Source organism: Oncorhynchus nerka, linkage group LG11 (assembly GCF_034236695.1).
Source record: "Oncorhynchus nerka isolate Pitt River linkage group LG11, Oner_Uvic_2.0, whole genome shotgun sequence".
NCBI classification, from domain to species: Eukaryota; Metazoa; Chordata; class Actinopteri; order Salmoniformes; family Salmonidae; genus Oncorhynchus; species Oncorhynchus nerka.
This window is the reverse complement of record NC_088406.1, coordinates 1,828,496-1,845,666: the sequence shown is the minus strand read 5'-3', so window position 1 is coordinate 1,845,666 and position 17,171 is coordinate 1,828,496. Positions and strand designations below refer to the sequence as shown.

Here is a 17,171-nt window from a genome sequence, read left to right as displayed (position 1 = left end):
TCATCAGGTAATACTAGCATCATGCTATGAAGACCATCATCAGGTAATACTAGCATCATGCTGTGAAGACCATCATCAGGTAATACTAGCATCATGCTATGAAGACCATCATCAGGTAATACTAGCATCATGCTAATACTAGCATCATGAAGACCATCATCAGGTAATACTAGCATCATGCTATGAAGACCATTATCAGGTAATACTAGCATCATGCTATGAAGACCATCATCAGGTAATACTAGCATCATGCTGTGAAGACCATCATCAGGTAATACTAGCATCATGCCATGAAGACCATCATCAGGTAATACTAGCATCATGCTAGAAGACCATCATCAGGTAATACTAGCATCATGCTAGAAGACCATCATCAGGTAATACTAGCATCATGCTATGAAGACCATCATCAGGTAATACTAGCATCATGCTATGAAGACCATCATCAGGTAATACTAGCATCATGCTATGAAGACCATCATCAGGTAATACTAGCATCATGCTATGAAGACCATCATCAGGTAATACTAGCATCATGCTATGAAGACCATCATCAGGTAATACTAGCATCATGCTATGAAGACCATCATCAGGTAATACTAGCATCATGCTATGAAGACCATCATCAGGTAATACTAGCATCATGCTATGAAGACCATCATCAGGTAATACTAGCATCATGCTATGAAGACCATCATCAGGTAATACTAGCATCATGCTATGAAGACCATCATCAGGACCATCAAGGTAATACTAGCATCATGCTGTGAAGACCATCATCAGGTAATACTAGCATCATGCTGTGAAGACCATCATCAGGTAATACTAGCATCATGCTGTGAAGACCATTATCAGGTAATACTAGCATCATGCTATGAAGACCATCATCAGGTAATACTAGCATCATGATAAGACCATCATCAGGTAATACTAGCATCATGCTATGAAGACCATCATCAGGTAATACTAGCATCATGCTATGAAGACCATCATCAGGTAATACTAGCATCATGCTATGAAGACCATCATCAGGTAATACTAGCATCATGATAAGACCATCATCAGGTAATACTAGCATCATGCTATGAAGACCATCATCAGGTAATACTAGCATCATGATAAGACCATCATCAGGTAATACTAGCATCATGCTATGAAGACCATCATCAGGTAATACTAGCATCATGATAAGACCATCATCAGGTAATACTAGCATCATGCTATGAAGACCATCATCAGGTAATACTAGCATCATGCTATGAAGACCATTATCAGGTAATACTAGCATCATGATGTGAAGACCATCATCAGAATACTAGCATCATGAAGACCATCATCAGGTAATACTAGCATCATGCTGTGAAGACCATCATCAGGTAATACTAGCATCATGCTATGAAGACCATCATCAGGTAATACTAGCATCATGCTATGAAGACCATCATCAGGTAATACTAGCATCATGCTATGAAGACCATCATCAGGTAATACTAGCATCATGCTATGAAGACCATCATCAGGTAATACTAGCATCATGATAAGACCATCATCAGGTAATACTAGCATCATGCTATGAAGACCATCATCAGGTAATACTAGCATCATGCTATGAAGACCATCATCAGGTAATACTAGCATCATGCTGTGAAGACCATCATCAGGTAATACTAGCATCATGCTGTGAAGACCATCATCAGGTAATACTAGCATCATGATGTGAAGACCATTATCAGGTAATACTAGCATCATGCTATGAAGACCATCATCAGGTAATACTAGCATCATGCTAGACCATCATCAGGTAATAGCATCATGCTGAAGACCATCATCAGGTAATACTAGCATCATGATAAGACCATCATCAGGTAATACTAGCATCATGCTGTGAAGACCATTATCAGGTAATACTAGCATCATGATAAGACCATCATCAGGTAATACTAGCATCATGCTGTGAAGACCATTATCAGGTAATACTAGCATCATGCTGTGAAGACCATTATCAGGTAATACTAGCATCATGCTATGAAGACCATCATCAGGTAATACTAGCATCATGATAAGACCATCATCAGGTAATACTAGCATCATGCTATGAAGACCATCATCAGGTAATACTAGCATCATGATAAGACCATCATCAGGTAATACTAGCATCATGCTATGAAGACCATCATCAGGTAATACTAGCATCATGATAAGACCATCATCAGGTAATACTAGCATCATAATGTGAAGACCATCATCAGGTAATACTAGCATCATGCTGTGAAGACCATCATCAGGTAATACTAGCATCATGCTATGAAGACCATCATCAGGTAATACTAGCATCATGCTATGAAGACCATCATCAGGTAATACTAGCATCATGATAAGACCATCATCAGGTAATACTAGCATCATGCTATGAAGACCATCATCAGGTAATACTAGCATCATGCTATGAAGACCATTATCAGGTAATACTAGCATCATGATGTGAAGACCATCATCAGGTAATACTCATCATCAGGTAATACTAGCATCATGCTATGAAGACCATCATCAGGTAATACTAGCATCATGCTATGAAGACCATCATCAGGTAATACTAGCATCATGCTATGAAGACCATCATCAGGTAATACTAGCATCATGCTATGAAGACCATCATCAGGTAATACTAGCATCATGCTATGAAGACCATTATCAGGTAATACTAGCATCATGCTATGAAGACCATCATCAGGTAATACTAGCATCATGCTATGAAGACCATCATCAGGTAATACTAGCATCATGCTATGAAGACCATCATCAGATTAGCATCATGCTATGAAGACCATCATCAGGTAATACTAGCATCATGCTGTGAAGACCATCATCAGGTAATACTAGCATCATGCTATGAAGACCATCATCAGGTAATACTAGCATCATGCTATGAAGACCATCATCAGGTAATACTAGCATCATGATAAGACCATCATCAGGTAATACTAGCATCATGCTGTGAAGACCATTATCAGGTAATACTAGCATCATGCTGTGAAGACCATTATCAGGTAATACTAGCATCATGCTATGAAGACCATCATCAGGTAATACTAGCATCATGATAAGACCATCATCAGGTAATACTAGCATCATGCTATGAAGACCATCATCAGGTAATACTAGCATCATGCTATGAAGACCATCATCAGGTAATACTAGCATCATGCTATGAAGACCATCATCAGGTAATACTAGCATCATGATAAGACCATCATCAGGTAATACTAGCATCATGCTATGAAGACCATCATCAGGTAATACTAGCATCATGCTATGAAGACCATCATCAGGTAATACTAGCATCATGCTATGAAGACCATCATCAGGTAATACTAGCATCATGATAAGACCATCATCAGGTAATACTAGCATCATGCTATGAAGACCATCATCAGGTAATACTAGCATCATGATAAGACATGCTATGAAGATCATCATCAGGTAATACTAGCATCATGCTATGAAGACCATCATCAGGTAATACTAGCATCATGATAAGACCATCATCAGGTGAAGACATGCATCATCATCAGGTAATACTAGCATCATGCTATGAAGACCATCATCAGGTAATACTAGCATCATGCTGTGAAGACCATCATCAGGTAATACTAGCATCATGCTGTGAAGACCATCATCAGGTAATACTAGCATCATGCTGTGAAGACCATCATCAGGTAATACTAGCATCATGCTAAGACCATCAAGACCATCATCAGGTAATACTAGCATCATGCTATGAAGACCATCATCAGGTAATACTAGCATCATGCTATGAAGACCATCATCAGGTAATACTAGCATCATGCTATGAAGACCATTATCAGGTAATACTAGCATCATGCTATGAAGACCATCATCAGGTAATACTAGCATCATGCTATGAAGACCATCATCAGGTAATACTAGCATCATGCTATGAAGACCATTATCAGGTAATACTAGCATCATGCTGTGAAGACCATCATCAGGTAATACTAGCATCATGCTGTGAAGACCATCATCAGGTAATACTAGCATCATGCTATGAAGACCATTATCAGGTAATACTAGCATCATACTAGCTGCTGTGAAGACCATCATCAGGTAATACTAGCATCATGCTGTGAAGACCATCATCAGGTAATACTAGCATCATGCTATGAAGACCATCATCAGGTAATACTAGCATCATGCTGTGAAGACCATCATCAGGTAATACTAGCATCATGCTGTGAAGACCATCATCAGGTAATACTAGCATCATGCTATGAAGACCATCATCAGGTAATACTAGCATCATGCTGTGAAGACCATCATCAGGTAATACTAGCATCATGCTATGAAGACCATCATCAGGTAATACTAGCATCATGCTATGAAGACCATCATCAGGTAATACTAGCATCATGCTATGAAGACCATCATCAGGTAATACTAGCATCATGCTATGAAGACATCAGGTCAGCATCATCAGGTAATACTAGCATCATGCTATGAAGACCATCATCAGGTAATACTAGCATCATGCTATGAAGACCATCATCAGGTAATACTAGCATCATGCTATGAAGACCATCATCAGGTAATACTAGCATCATGCTATGAAGACCATCATCAGGTAATACTAGCATCATGCTATGAAGACCATCATCAGGTAATACTAGCATCATGCTATGAAGACCATCATCAGGTAATACTAGCATCATGCTATAAGACCATCATCAGGTAATACTAGCATCATGCTAGCATCATGAAAGACCATTATCAGGTAATACTAGCATCATGCTATGAAGACCATCATCAGGTAATACTAGCATCATGCTATATCATCAGGTAATACTAGCATCATGCTATGAAGACCATCATCAGGTAATACTAGCATCATGCTATGAAGACCATCATCAGGTAATACTAGCATCATGCTATGAAGACCATCATCAGACATTTAAAAAAAAATGTCCTTCATCTTTTAAATGTTTTTCACAAGTCATGCTTCTTGAAAATCTGATTTCACCACTGAGAAAACACACAACCACAACACACCACCACAACACACCACAACACACAACCACAACAACACACCACCACAACACACCACACCACCACAACACACCACACCACCACAACACACCACACCACACCACCACAACACACCACACCACCACAACACAACACACCACCACAACACACCAGCACAACACACTACCACAACACACCACCACAACACACCAGCACAACACACCAGCACAACACACTACCACAACACACCACCACACTACCACAGCACACTACCACAACAACACACCACCACAACACACTACCACACTACCACACCACCACACTACCACAACACACCACCACACCACAACACACCACCACAACACACCACCACACTACCACAACACACCACCCCAACACACCACACTACCACAACCAAAACACACCACACCACCACAACCACACCACCACACTACCAAAACACCCTACCACAACACCACCACCACAACACACCACCACTCCACACCGCCACAACACCACTCCACACCACCACACTACCACAACGCACCTCACTACCACAACCACACACCACCACAACACACCACCACACCACACTACCACACCACCACAATAAACCACACCACACAGAGTGTGTCTGTCTCCAGGGCGACCACATGACCAACAGCCCCCTGGGTACAGAGTGTGTCTGTCTCCAGGGCGACCACATGACCAACAGCCCCCTGGGTACAGAGTGTGTCTGTCTCCAGGGCGACCACATGACCAACAGCCCCCTGGGTACAGAGTGTATCTGTCTCCAGGGCGACCACATGACCAACAGCCCCAAGGGTACAGAGTGTGTCTGTCTCCAGGGCGACCACATGACCAACAGCCCCCTGGGTACAGAGTGTATCTGTCTCCAGGGCGACCACATGACCAACAGCCCCGTGGGTACAGAGTGTGTCTGTCTCCAGGGCGACCACATGACCAACAGCCCCCTAGGTACAGAGTGTATCTGTCTCCAGGGCGACCACATGACAATACATTCCATCAGCTAGAAACTCACGACCCTGAACAAAAAGAAAAAGAGGGCTCTTCCTGAATCAGACAAACAGTTACCTCAGACAGAGCTGTAACCCTGAAGAGAGCAGATGACAGGCCTAGACATTGTAGCTCAACTGTAAATACAGATGTAAGTCTACTGTAGCCCAAGCATGTTTTTACATTTCACAACGACCACACAAACCGAGACAGACAAGCACACTTTATAGCTCAGCCATTTTTTCAGGCTAGTTCTTCACAATGGCCACACATAGTGCGACTAGCTCAGTGTTTCTGTCCTGATTCCCTCCTGTTGACGAACTGAGTCTGAAGCAGGTTGAGACGTGTCAATCAGCACACACCCTGCTACTACCAACACCTAGTTATATAATGGTTCCCAAATGGCAGCCTATTACCTACGTAGATCTGCGTGCCAGTTAGGGTTTTCATATGCAAATGTTCCTGAAACAGTTTAATACATTGATAGGAATGTCTTCATATCGCACAATCATTGTCATGTAGTTAATCAAAATTCTATCCAAATCTAAATGAAAATGATAAAAAGTCACTTTTATTGCCAGATATGTAAAAATAGCCAATATAAAGCCAACAAATAAAAAGATTGCAGCCTGCAGGTAGAAAATATCCTGATTAAAATAAATATCATATAAATCACATTGGCTGCACATGGCCTGTCTGACCTGAAGCTTGCTCTAGCAAACCTGCAACATTGTATCAACGGGGTCTGACGTGAAGCTTGCTCTAGCAAACCTGCAACATTGTATCAACGGGGTCTGACCTGAAGCTTGCTCTAGCAAACCTGCAACATTGTATCAACGGGGTCTGACCTGAAGCTTGCTCTAGCAAACCTGCAACATTGTATCAACGGGGTCTGACCTGAAGCTTGCTCTAGCAAACCTGCAACATTGTATCAACGGGGTCTGACCTGAAGCTTGCTCTAGCAAACCTGCAACATTGTATCAACGGGGTCTGACCTGAAGCTTGCTCTAGCAAACCTGCAACATTATATCAACGGGGTCTGACCTGAAGCTTGCTCTAGCAAACCTGCAACATTGTATCAACGGGGTCTGACCTGAAGCTTGCTCTAGCAAACCTGCAACATTGTATCAAATATTCTGTGCCCTCAGAGCTTCCTGCTCCAGTGAGATCAGGACAGACACAGCTGTAGGCTCTTTGATCAAGGGATAAGAAGCAGTGGTTGACTTGGGCAGGAGCTCACTGGAGCAGAGTACCGGTACCTCAAAATGTTCTACTGCTTGAACTCCTGTTCCTCTTTATAGGATATCATCTCTAAAGTATTGTAGAGCTCCTGTTCCTCTTATAGAATATTATCTCTAAAGTAGTGTGGAGCTCCTGTTCCTCTTATAGAATATTATCTCTAAAGTAGTGTAGAGCTCCTGTTCCTCTTATAGGATATTATCTCTAAAGTATTGTAGAGCTCCTGTTCCTCTTATAGAATATTATCTCTAAAGTATTGTAGAGCTCCTGTTCCTCTTATAGAATATTATCTCTAAAGTAGTGTAGAGCTCCTGTTCCTCTTATAGGATATTATCTCTAAAGTATTGTGGAGCTCCTGTTCCTCTTATAGAATATTATCTCTAAAGTAGTGTAGAGCTCCTGTTCCTCTTTATAGGATATTATCTCTAAAGTATTGTGGAGCTCCTGTTCCTCTTTATAGGATATTATATCTGAAGTATTGTAGAGCTCCTGTTCCTCTTTATAGGATATTATCTCTAAAGTAGTGTAGAGCTCCTGTTCCTCTTTATAGGATATTATCTCTAAAGTAGTGTAGAGCTCCTGTTCCTCTTTATAGGATATTATATCTAAAGTATTGTAGAGCTCCTGTTCCTCTTTATAGGATATTATATCTAAAGTATTGTAGAGCTCCTGTTCCTCTTATAGAATATTATCTCTAAAGTATTGTAGAGCTCCTGTTCCTCTTATAGAATATTATATCTAAAGTATTGTGGAGCTCCTGTTCCTCTTTATAGGATATTATATCTAAAGTATTGTAGAGCTCCTGCACCTAAATATAAACAGTACCAGCAACCAAAATGAGTACCGGAACCTATTTCAGTCAAAGTCAAGCACTGATAAGAAGTAATCAGGTCTATTTTATGACGTTTCCACTGGATCAGAGCACTGATTAGAAGTAATCAGGTCTATTTTATGACGTTTCCACTGGATCAGAGCACTGATTAGAAGTAATCAGGTCTATTTTATGACGTTTCCACTGGATCAGAGCACTGATTAGAAGTAATCAGGTCTATTTTATGACGTTTCCACTGGATCAGAGCACTGATTAGAAGTAATCAGGTCTATTTTATGACGTTTCCACTGGATCAGAGCACTGATTAGAAGTAATCAGGTCTATTTTATGACGTTTCCACTGGATCAGAGCACTGATTAGAAGTAATCAGGTCTATTTTATGACGTTTCCACTGGATCAGAGCACTGATTAGAAGTAATCAGGTCTATTTTATGACGTTTCCACTGGATCAGAGCACTGATTAGAAGTAATCAGGTCTATTTTATGACGTTTCCACTGGATCAGACCAGGACATTGTTCCATTTCACGCTGAGTGCTTATCGAAAGGGAGAGATGGAAAGATGTTTCAAATCCATAGAAGAATTACTGTCATTCTCAATGGATGTAAAAACAAACTTTTCTTGCTTGCTGTATGAGGTGAAGAAAACATTCCTTTGACAAGCTCCTCAGGTGATGTGTGAAGCCAATCAGAAATACTATCAGATCCCCAAATGTACACTACCGTTCAAAAGTTTGGGTTCACTTAGACAATTCCTTGTTTTTGTCCATTAAAATAACATCAAATTGATCAGAAATACAGTGTAGACATTGTTCATGTTGTAAATTTCTATTGTCGGATTTGAAGGGATTTTTTCTAAAGGGATTTGAAGGGATTTGTTATGGAATATCTACATAGGTGTACAGAGGCCCATTATCAGCAAACATCACTCCTGTGTTCCAATGGAATATCTACATAGGAGTACAGAGGCCCATTATCAGCAACCATCACTCCTGTGTTCCAATGGCACGTTGTGTTAGCTAATCCAAGTTTATCATTTTAAAAGGCTAATTGATCATTAGAAAACAATTTTGCAATTATGTAAGCACAGCTGAAAACTGTTGTTCTGATTAAAGAAGCAATCTTTAAACTAGTTGAGTATCTGGAGAATCAGCACTTGTGGTTTCTATTGCAGGCTCAAAATGGCCAGAAACATAGAACTTTCTTCTGAAGCTCGTCAGTCTATTCTTGTTCTGAAAAATTGCAAAGAAACTGAAGATCTCGTACAATGCTGTGTACTAATCCCTTCACAGAACAGCGCAAACTGGCCCTAACCAGAATAGAAAGAGGAGTGGGTGGCCCCGGTGCACAACTGAGCAAGAGGAAAAGTACATTACAGCGTCTAGTTTGAGAAACAGATGCCTCACAAGTCCTCAACTGGCAGCTTCATTAAATAGTACCCGCAAAACACCAGTCACAATGTCAACAGCGAAGAGGTGACTCCGGAATGCTGGCCTTCTAGGCAGAGTTGCAAAGGAAAAGCCATATCTCAGACTGGCCAATAAAAATAAAAGATTAAGATGGGCAAAAGAACACAGACACTGGACAGAGGAACTCTGCCTAGAAGGCCCTCATCCCAGAGTCACCTCTTCACTGTTGACATTGACACATAGTTTAACAAGACTCATGACATCGTTTAGGTAGGATATTTAATGATAATAATCATCATCATCATCATTATCATCATAATAATCATAATCATCAATCTAGGCCCAATTTACCCAAAGTTATTCTGCTACCAAATATGTTGTATTATGATAATGTATATGAACCCACAATGTATTCATTTGTATCCACTCTCGTCGGACTAATTAGTTAAAGCAGTTCATTTGTATCCACTTTCGTCGGACTAATTAGTTAAAGCAGTTAATTTGTGTCCACTCTCGTCAGACTAATTAGTTAAAGCAGTTCATTTGTATCCACTCTCGTCAGACTAATTAGTTAAAGCAGTTCATTTGTGTCCACTCTCGTCGGACTAATTAGTTAAAGCAGTTAATTTGTATCCACTCTCGTCAGACTAATTAGTTAAAGCAGTTCATTTGTGTCCACTCTCGTCAGACTAATTAGTTAAAGCAGTTCATTTGTATCCACTCTCGTCAGACTAATTAGTTAAAGCAGTTCATTTGTATCCACTTTCGTCGGACTTCGGCTGCATATTTTCTGCCATTTTCTTCAAATCTGAAAATGTTGTGAAGATACGACCATTTTGGGTAGAATTGCATTATGGGCCCTAAAAGAACGTAAATAGTGCTTGTATACTATTTGGTCTACTACACAGCCTTCAAGCACTCTGTCAACCCTGTCAAAATATGCCAATATAATATGTTACTAGCTATACTACAAAAGAACAATTAGTCTAGTAATAATATAGCGAGTTAGCTAGTTTAACAGGCAAAAACGACCTAAAACTAACTATTCCTAGCTAGCTAGATACCAATTATTCTTGGCTAGCTAGTTATCCAGTTAGCCCTATTGACTTACTATGGAGTTGTGATCTATGCACACTTCAGTGGGTAATGTAGGCAGGTAAACCAAAATAACACAGTATGTATTTATTATTAATGACATGATATATTATCAAGATAAAAGGGCTGTGCAAAGGAAACATTTCATTCCTGAAGTCGTGAGTAAATTTTCTCTCCCTGCAGCCCAAATCATCTCTGCCAATGATTTCAATAAATGTTGCGTTGTTTTTAACGTGGTTGGTCATATTTTCGTACATACTTTCCATCGAAGCTTGCATTGGTGAATGCTTCAGAATGTGTACAAGCGGAATACGCATCTGAGAAGTGCCGCTCCGTTTCGTAAACTTTGATTTGGACTCATGGTATCATTGGATCACGGTAGCATGCATATTGAAATACACCCAATATGGTGAAGTGTGTAAGAAGTGTGTAATCTCACATAGCCTTTAGGTGTAGTCTCACATAGCCTTTAGGTGTAGTCTCACATAGCCTTTAGGTGTAGTCTCACATAGCCTTTAGGTGTAGGTTCACATAGCGTTTAGGTGTAGTCTCACATAGCGTTTAGGTGTAGTTTCACATAGCGTTTAGGTGTAGCGTTTAGGTGTAGTTTCACATAGCGTTTAGGTGTAGTTTCACATAGCCTTTAGGTGTAGTTTCACATAGCGTTTAGGTGTAGTTTCACATAGCGTTTAGGTGTAGTTTCACATAGCCTTTAGGTGTAGTCTCACATAGCCTTTAGGTGTAGTTTCACATAGCCTTTAGGTGTAGTCTCACATAGCCTTTAGGTGTAGTCTCACATAGCCTTTAGGTGTAGTTTCACATAGCGTTTAGGTGTAGTTTCACATAGCGTTTAGGTGTAGTTTCACATAGCGTTTAGGTGTAGCGTTTAGGTGTAGTTTCACATAGCGTTTAGGTGTAATCTCACATAGCGTTTAGGTATAGTTTCACATAGCCTTTAGGTGTAGTTTCACATAGCCTTTAGGTGTAGTTTCACATAGCGTTTAGGTGTAGTCTCACATAGCCTTTAGGTGTAGTTTCACATAGCGTTTAGGTGTAGTCTCACATAGCGTATAGGTATAGTTTCACATAGCCTTTAGGTGTAGGTTCACATAGCGTTTAGGTGTAGTTTCACATAGCGTTTAGGTGTAGTTTCACATAGCGTTTAGGTGTAGTTTCACATAGCGTTTAGGTGTAGCGTTTAGGTATAGTTTCACATAGCCTTTAGGTGTAGTTTCACATAGCCTTTAGGTGTAGTTTCACATAGCGTTTAGGTGTAGTCTCACATAGCCTTTAGGTGTAGTTTCACATAGCGTTTAGGTGTAGTCTCACATAGCGTATAGGTATAGTTTCACATAGCCTTTAGGTGTAGGTTCACATAGCGTTTAGGTGTAGTTTCACATAGCGTTTAGGTGTAGTTTCACATAGCGTTTAGGTGTAGCGTTTAGGTGTAGTTTCACATAGCGTTTAGGTGTAGTTTCACATAGCCTTTAGGTGTAGTTTCACATAGCGTTTAGGTGTAGTTTCACATAGCGTTTAGGTGTAGTCTCACATAGCGTTTAGGTGTAGTCTCACATAGCGTTTAGGTGTAGTCTCACATAGCCTTTAGGTGTAGTTTCACATAGCGTTTAGGTGTAGTTTCACATAGCCTTTAGGTGTAGTTTCACATAGCGTTTAGGTGTAGCGTTTAGGTGTAGTTTCACATAGCGTTTAGGTGTAGTTTCACATAGCCTTTAGGTGTAGTTTCACATAGCGTTTAGGTGTAGTCTCACATAGCGTTTAGGTGTAGTCTCACATAGCCTTTAGGTGTAGTTTCACATAGCGTTTAGGTGTAGTTTCACATAGCGTTTAGGTGTAGTTTCACATAGCGTTTAGGTGTAGTCTCACATAGCCTTTAGGTGTAGTTTCACATAGCGTATAGGTATAGTTTCACATAGCATTTAGGTGTAGTTTCACATAGCGTGTAATTTCACATAGCGTATAGGTATAGTTTCACATAGCATTTAGGTGTAGCCTTTAGGTGTAGTTTCACATAGCCTTTAGGTGTAGTTTCACATAGCGTTTAGGTGTAGTTTCACATAGCCTTTAGGTGTAGTTTCACATAGCGTATAGGTGTAGTTTCACATAGCCTTTAGGTGTAGTCTCACATAGCGTATAGGTGTAGTCTCACATAGCCTTTAGGTGTAGTTTCACATAGCGTTTAGGTGTAGTTTCACATAGCGTTTAGGTGTAGTTTCACATAGCGTTTAGGTGTAGTTTCACATAGCGTTTAGGTGTAGTCTCACATAGCCTTTAGGTGTAGTTTCACATAGCCTTTAGGTGTAGTTTCACATAGCGTTTAGGTGTAGTTTCACATAGCCTTTAGGTGTAGTTTCACATAGCGTGTAGTTTCACATAACGTTTAGGTGTAGTTTCACATAGCGTTTAGGTGTAGCGTTTAGGTGTAGTTTCACATAGCGTTTAGGTGTAGTTTCACATAGCCTTTAGGTGTAGTTTCACATAGCGTTTAGGTGTAGTTTCACATAGCGTTTAGGTGTAGTCTCACATAGCGTTTAGGTGTAGTCTCACATAGCGTTTAGGTGTAGTCTCACATAGCCTTTAGGTGTAGTTTCACATAGCGTTTAGGTGTAGTTTCACATAGCCTTTAGGTGTAGTTTCACATAGCGTTTAGGTGTAGCGTTTAGGTGTAGTTTCACATAGCGTTTAGGTGTAGTTTCACATAGCCTTTAGGTGTAGTTTCACATAGCGTTTAGGTGTAGTCTCACATAGCGTTTAGGTGTAGTCTCACATAGCCTTTAGGTGTAGTTTCACATAGCGTTTAGGTGTAGTTTCACATAGCGTTTAGGTGTAGTTTCACATAGCGTTTAGGTGTAGTCTCACATAGCGTTTAGGTGTAGTTTCACATAGCGTTTAGGTGTAGTTTCACATAGCCTTTAGGTGTAGTTTCACATAGCCTTTAGGTGTAGTCTCACATAGCCTTTAGGTGTAGTTTCACATAGCGTTTAGGTGTAGTCTCACATAGCGTATAGGTATAGTTTCACATAGCATTTAGGTGTAGTTTCACATAGCGTGTAATTTCACATAGCGTATAGGTATAGTTTCACATAGCATTTAGGTGTAGCCTTTAGGTGTAGTTTCACATAGCCTTTAGGTGTAGTTTCACATAGCGTTTAGGTGTAGTTTCACATAGCCTTTAGGTGTAGTTTCACATAGTGTATAGGTGTAGTTTCACATAGCCTTTAGGTGTAGTCTCACATAGCGTATAGGTGTAGTCTCACATAGCCTTTAGGTGTAGTTTCACATAGCGTTTAGGTGTAGTTTCACATAGCGTTTAGGTGTAGTTTCACATAGCGTTTAGGTATAGTTTCACATAGCGTTTAGGTGTAGTCTCACATAGCCTTTAGGTGTAGTTTCACATAGCCTTTAGGTGTAGTTTCACATAGCGTTTAGGTGTAGTTTCACATAGCCTTTAGGTGTAGTTTCACATAGCATTTAGGTGTAGCGTTTAGGTGTAGTTTCACATAGCGTGTAATTTCACATAGCGTTTAGGTGTAGCGTTTAGGTGTAGTTTCACATAGCGTGTAGTTTCACATAACGTTTAGGTGTAGTTTCACATAGCGTTTAGGTGTAGCGTTTAGGTGTAGCGTTTAGGTGTAGTTTCACATAGCGCTTAGGTGTAGTTTCACATAACGTTTAGGTGTAGTTTCACATAGCGTTTAGGTGTAGCGTTTAGGTGTAGTTTCACATACAGCAAGAGTTCTCCATTAAGGGCTAGATATGAATAGAGAGATAAGAGACATCCAGATAAGATATTCTTACTGCATCACCACATTGAAACCACTGAGACGGTAAAATAAGGACCGCAGTAGGCTCCTTAAAACAGCAATGTTGTGTGACTGCTTTAAAAACACCATTGAGGCATTAGGTCTCCTTATGGCGGGTAGTCACGTTACCATCTAAAAACAAGGACTATATTTCTGCTTACTGCTTAAACAAGAGGGCCAAACAACTAGCGGTTAGATTCCTTTGTGTCTTCACTGGGAATACTTCAGTATGTGCTGAAAGAGGGAAAAGGATAGTGTTGATCGTGTTGCTGTTCCAAAAAGGCCCTGGAGTCATACAACTCTGATAAAACAAGGGACTGAATAGAAACAGTAACCTTCCACTGTATTCTGTCTGTATGTTCATCTGTCTCTTTTCCACCGTGGTATTGAATATAAGGATAATATGGCTACCGTGTTGAATTACAGTAGAACATACACAACTGAGTCACCAGTGAGTATTGGTTATCGGCTTTGGTTTGCAGAATACGGAGGGGTAAGAAACTACTATCCTAACGTATCCAAACTATTTTAAAAGGGCACTTAACAAAGATTATATTCCCACACTCTGCTAACTCATAGGTATTAACACATCCTCATAGCTACTAACACATGGCGAATATGGTTCCATACTGCAACCATTCTTATTATTACTTCTGTAGAGTGATTGAAGAGGGCTCCCGAGAGGTGCAGCGGTCTGAGGCACTGCCTCTCAGGGCTTGAGGCGTCACTACAGACACCTTGGTTCAATTCCAGGCTGTATCACAACCGGCCGTGATTGGGAGGCCCAGCGTCGTCCGTGTTTGTCTGGTGGAGGCCGTCTTTGTAAATAAGAATTTGTTCTTAAACTGACTTGTCTAGTTAAATAAAGGTTAGAAAATAAATAAATAAAAAAGAGGCCTGGGAGGCCTGGAGAGGCCCTTACCCCCAAGCATTATCTCCTGTAATGGGTCTGATTGCTCTCTCTCTCTTTCTCTCGGGAATTCAATCTTTTTCGCTCTTTACTTTTTTTTTAATCAAATTTGAAATGGTAAAATCCTATGTAATTTTATTCAAGGATAAAACACGATTATAGAAAGGAAAAGGAGAACGTGTAAAATAACAAGAACAGATGTCCACTTAGTATCGTTGCCTGACAGGGGCGCGTAGTAAAAGTGTAATTTTCCACTTCAGCGGCGTAAAGATTCCCGTGCCATAAACGTCCACGGGTTCAAAGGGGATACTCGACGCCGATTGGATGGTGAGGATACGCGACAAACCATTAAGCTACACTTTAATAATAGTATAGTATAGTATCTTTAACCTATCACACAAAAACGCTTTGTTCCAAAATGTGATAACACACAATCTAGACATTCAAGTAACATTTTCATCTGAAACAATGCAACACAGTTTGAAGTTAGACATTTGAAGATGATCACGATGAAGAGGATGAGAACGCTACTTACTCTTTAGCGCCGCTATCAACATATTCCCGTCTTTGATCAGTTCTTTGATGAATTTGTTTGTTCGGTCCAACTCTATTTCGTGATATTTTAGCCGTTCTCTGAAATCAGGGCTATCCAGAAAAGAATCGCTAAACTCCAGAGTTGGGAGTCCCATTCTGAACTCGAAAGTAAGACTATGTGTCCCGCACAATAAACTATTTTAAAAGTTATTTTCCGATCATAAAACTATTTACCTAACAGAAGTTTGTTTTCATCATGCTATACCGGTGTTATTCGCAATCTAGAGTTGTCGAAACTTTTTTTCCCCTCCCACTTTCCCGGTACTTCCGCCGTATGTACTTTTCTCATCAACATTCTCTCCAGAGCCCCTCACCAAAATGACCCGTGATTGTGAGACTCCTGCTGGTAAAGGTTTGGGACGCGGTTTGTTTGCCTTGCCAAATATTAGAAACTACTGTATGTGTCTTGGTTGTTAATGATTTAAAACTACACTCAACGTAAACTAAACAAAAATGTAGTTTAAACGTTAACTCGTAAATAAATAAAGTTAGATGATAATGCCTTCTGTGTTTTCTCAACCATCATTTTAAAGTATATATTAACCTACACATCTCAGTTGGTTTATTACATGGGCGAGTTATAAGTATCAGATTGTAGCCTACAGGCATAAAACTACCAATGTAGCCCGGATCACTTTTTCTCTTGGGAAATACTGCATTATATGGCTGACTACACAATTGAAAAGTGTAACCTAACGCTGCTTATTCAGGCCAGCCTGTCGAGCACGAACAGAAAATAAATATAAACTCTAAGTGAACACGGCTAGAGGGTTTTACACAACAGTCAAGTTTTATTCCCATAGAACCACAGCAATGTGTGTGACCTAAAGCAGTACAGAGAGTTTGATAAAGGAACTGAGACATCACAATGAATACAAGGGAGAATGCAGCCAAACAGAAATGTTATTCAGCTACCTCACAAAATCGACCATAATCCCATACCGATTACCCTTGTGCAATAAAACCAAACAAAATGTAGCTGTACAAACACTCCACTACGTATATACCAGCTCACATAAAATAAAGATATTGTTCAGAAACAGATGGGAGCGTTGATGTGTATCAGTATGGTTGTGTGTACCGATAACACTGAAACTGGACGGCTATGAGCTGGTGTCTGTGTGTAGTGTGTGCCTGTGTGTGCGTGCGTGTGTAGTGTGTGCCTGTGTGTGCGTGTGTGTGTAGTGTGAATGAGTAACGTGGTAAAGGAGGGCCC

The 17,171-nt window shown here is 40.2% G+C and overlaps 1 pseudogene; it reads right to left on the bottom strand.

Moving 5' to 3' along the window:
* LOC115127724 (rho GTPase-activating protein 42-like) overlaps nucleotides 1-16,210 on the bottom strand; it is a 249,534-nt pseudogene extending 233,324 nt beyond the window's left edge.
* Between the last annotated feature and the right edge of the window lie 961 nt (nucleotides 16,211-17,171).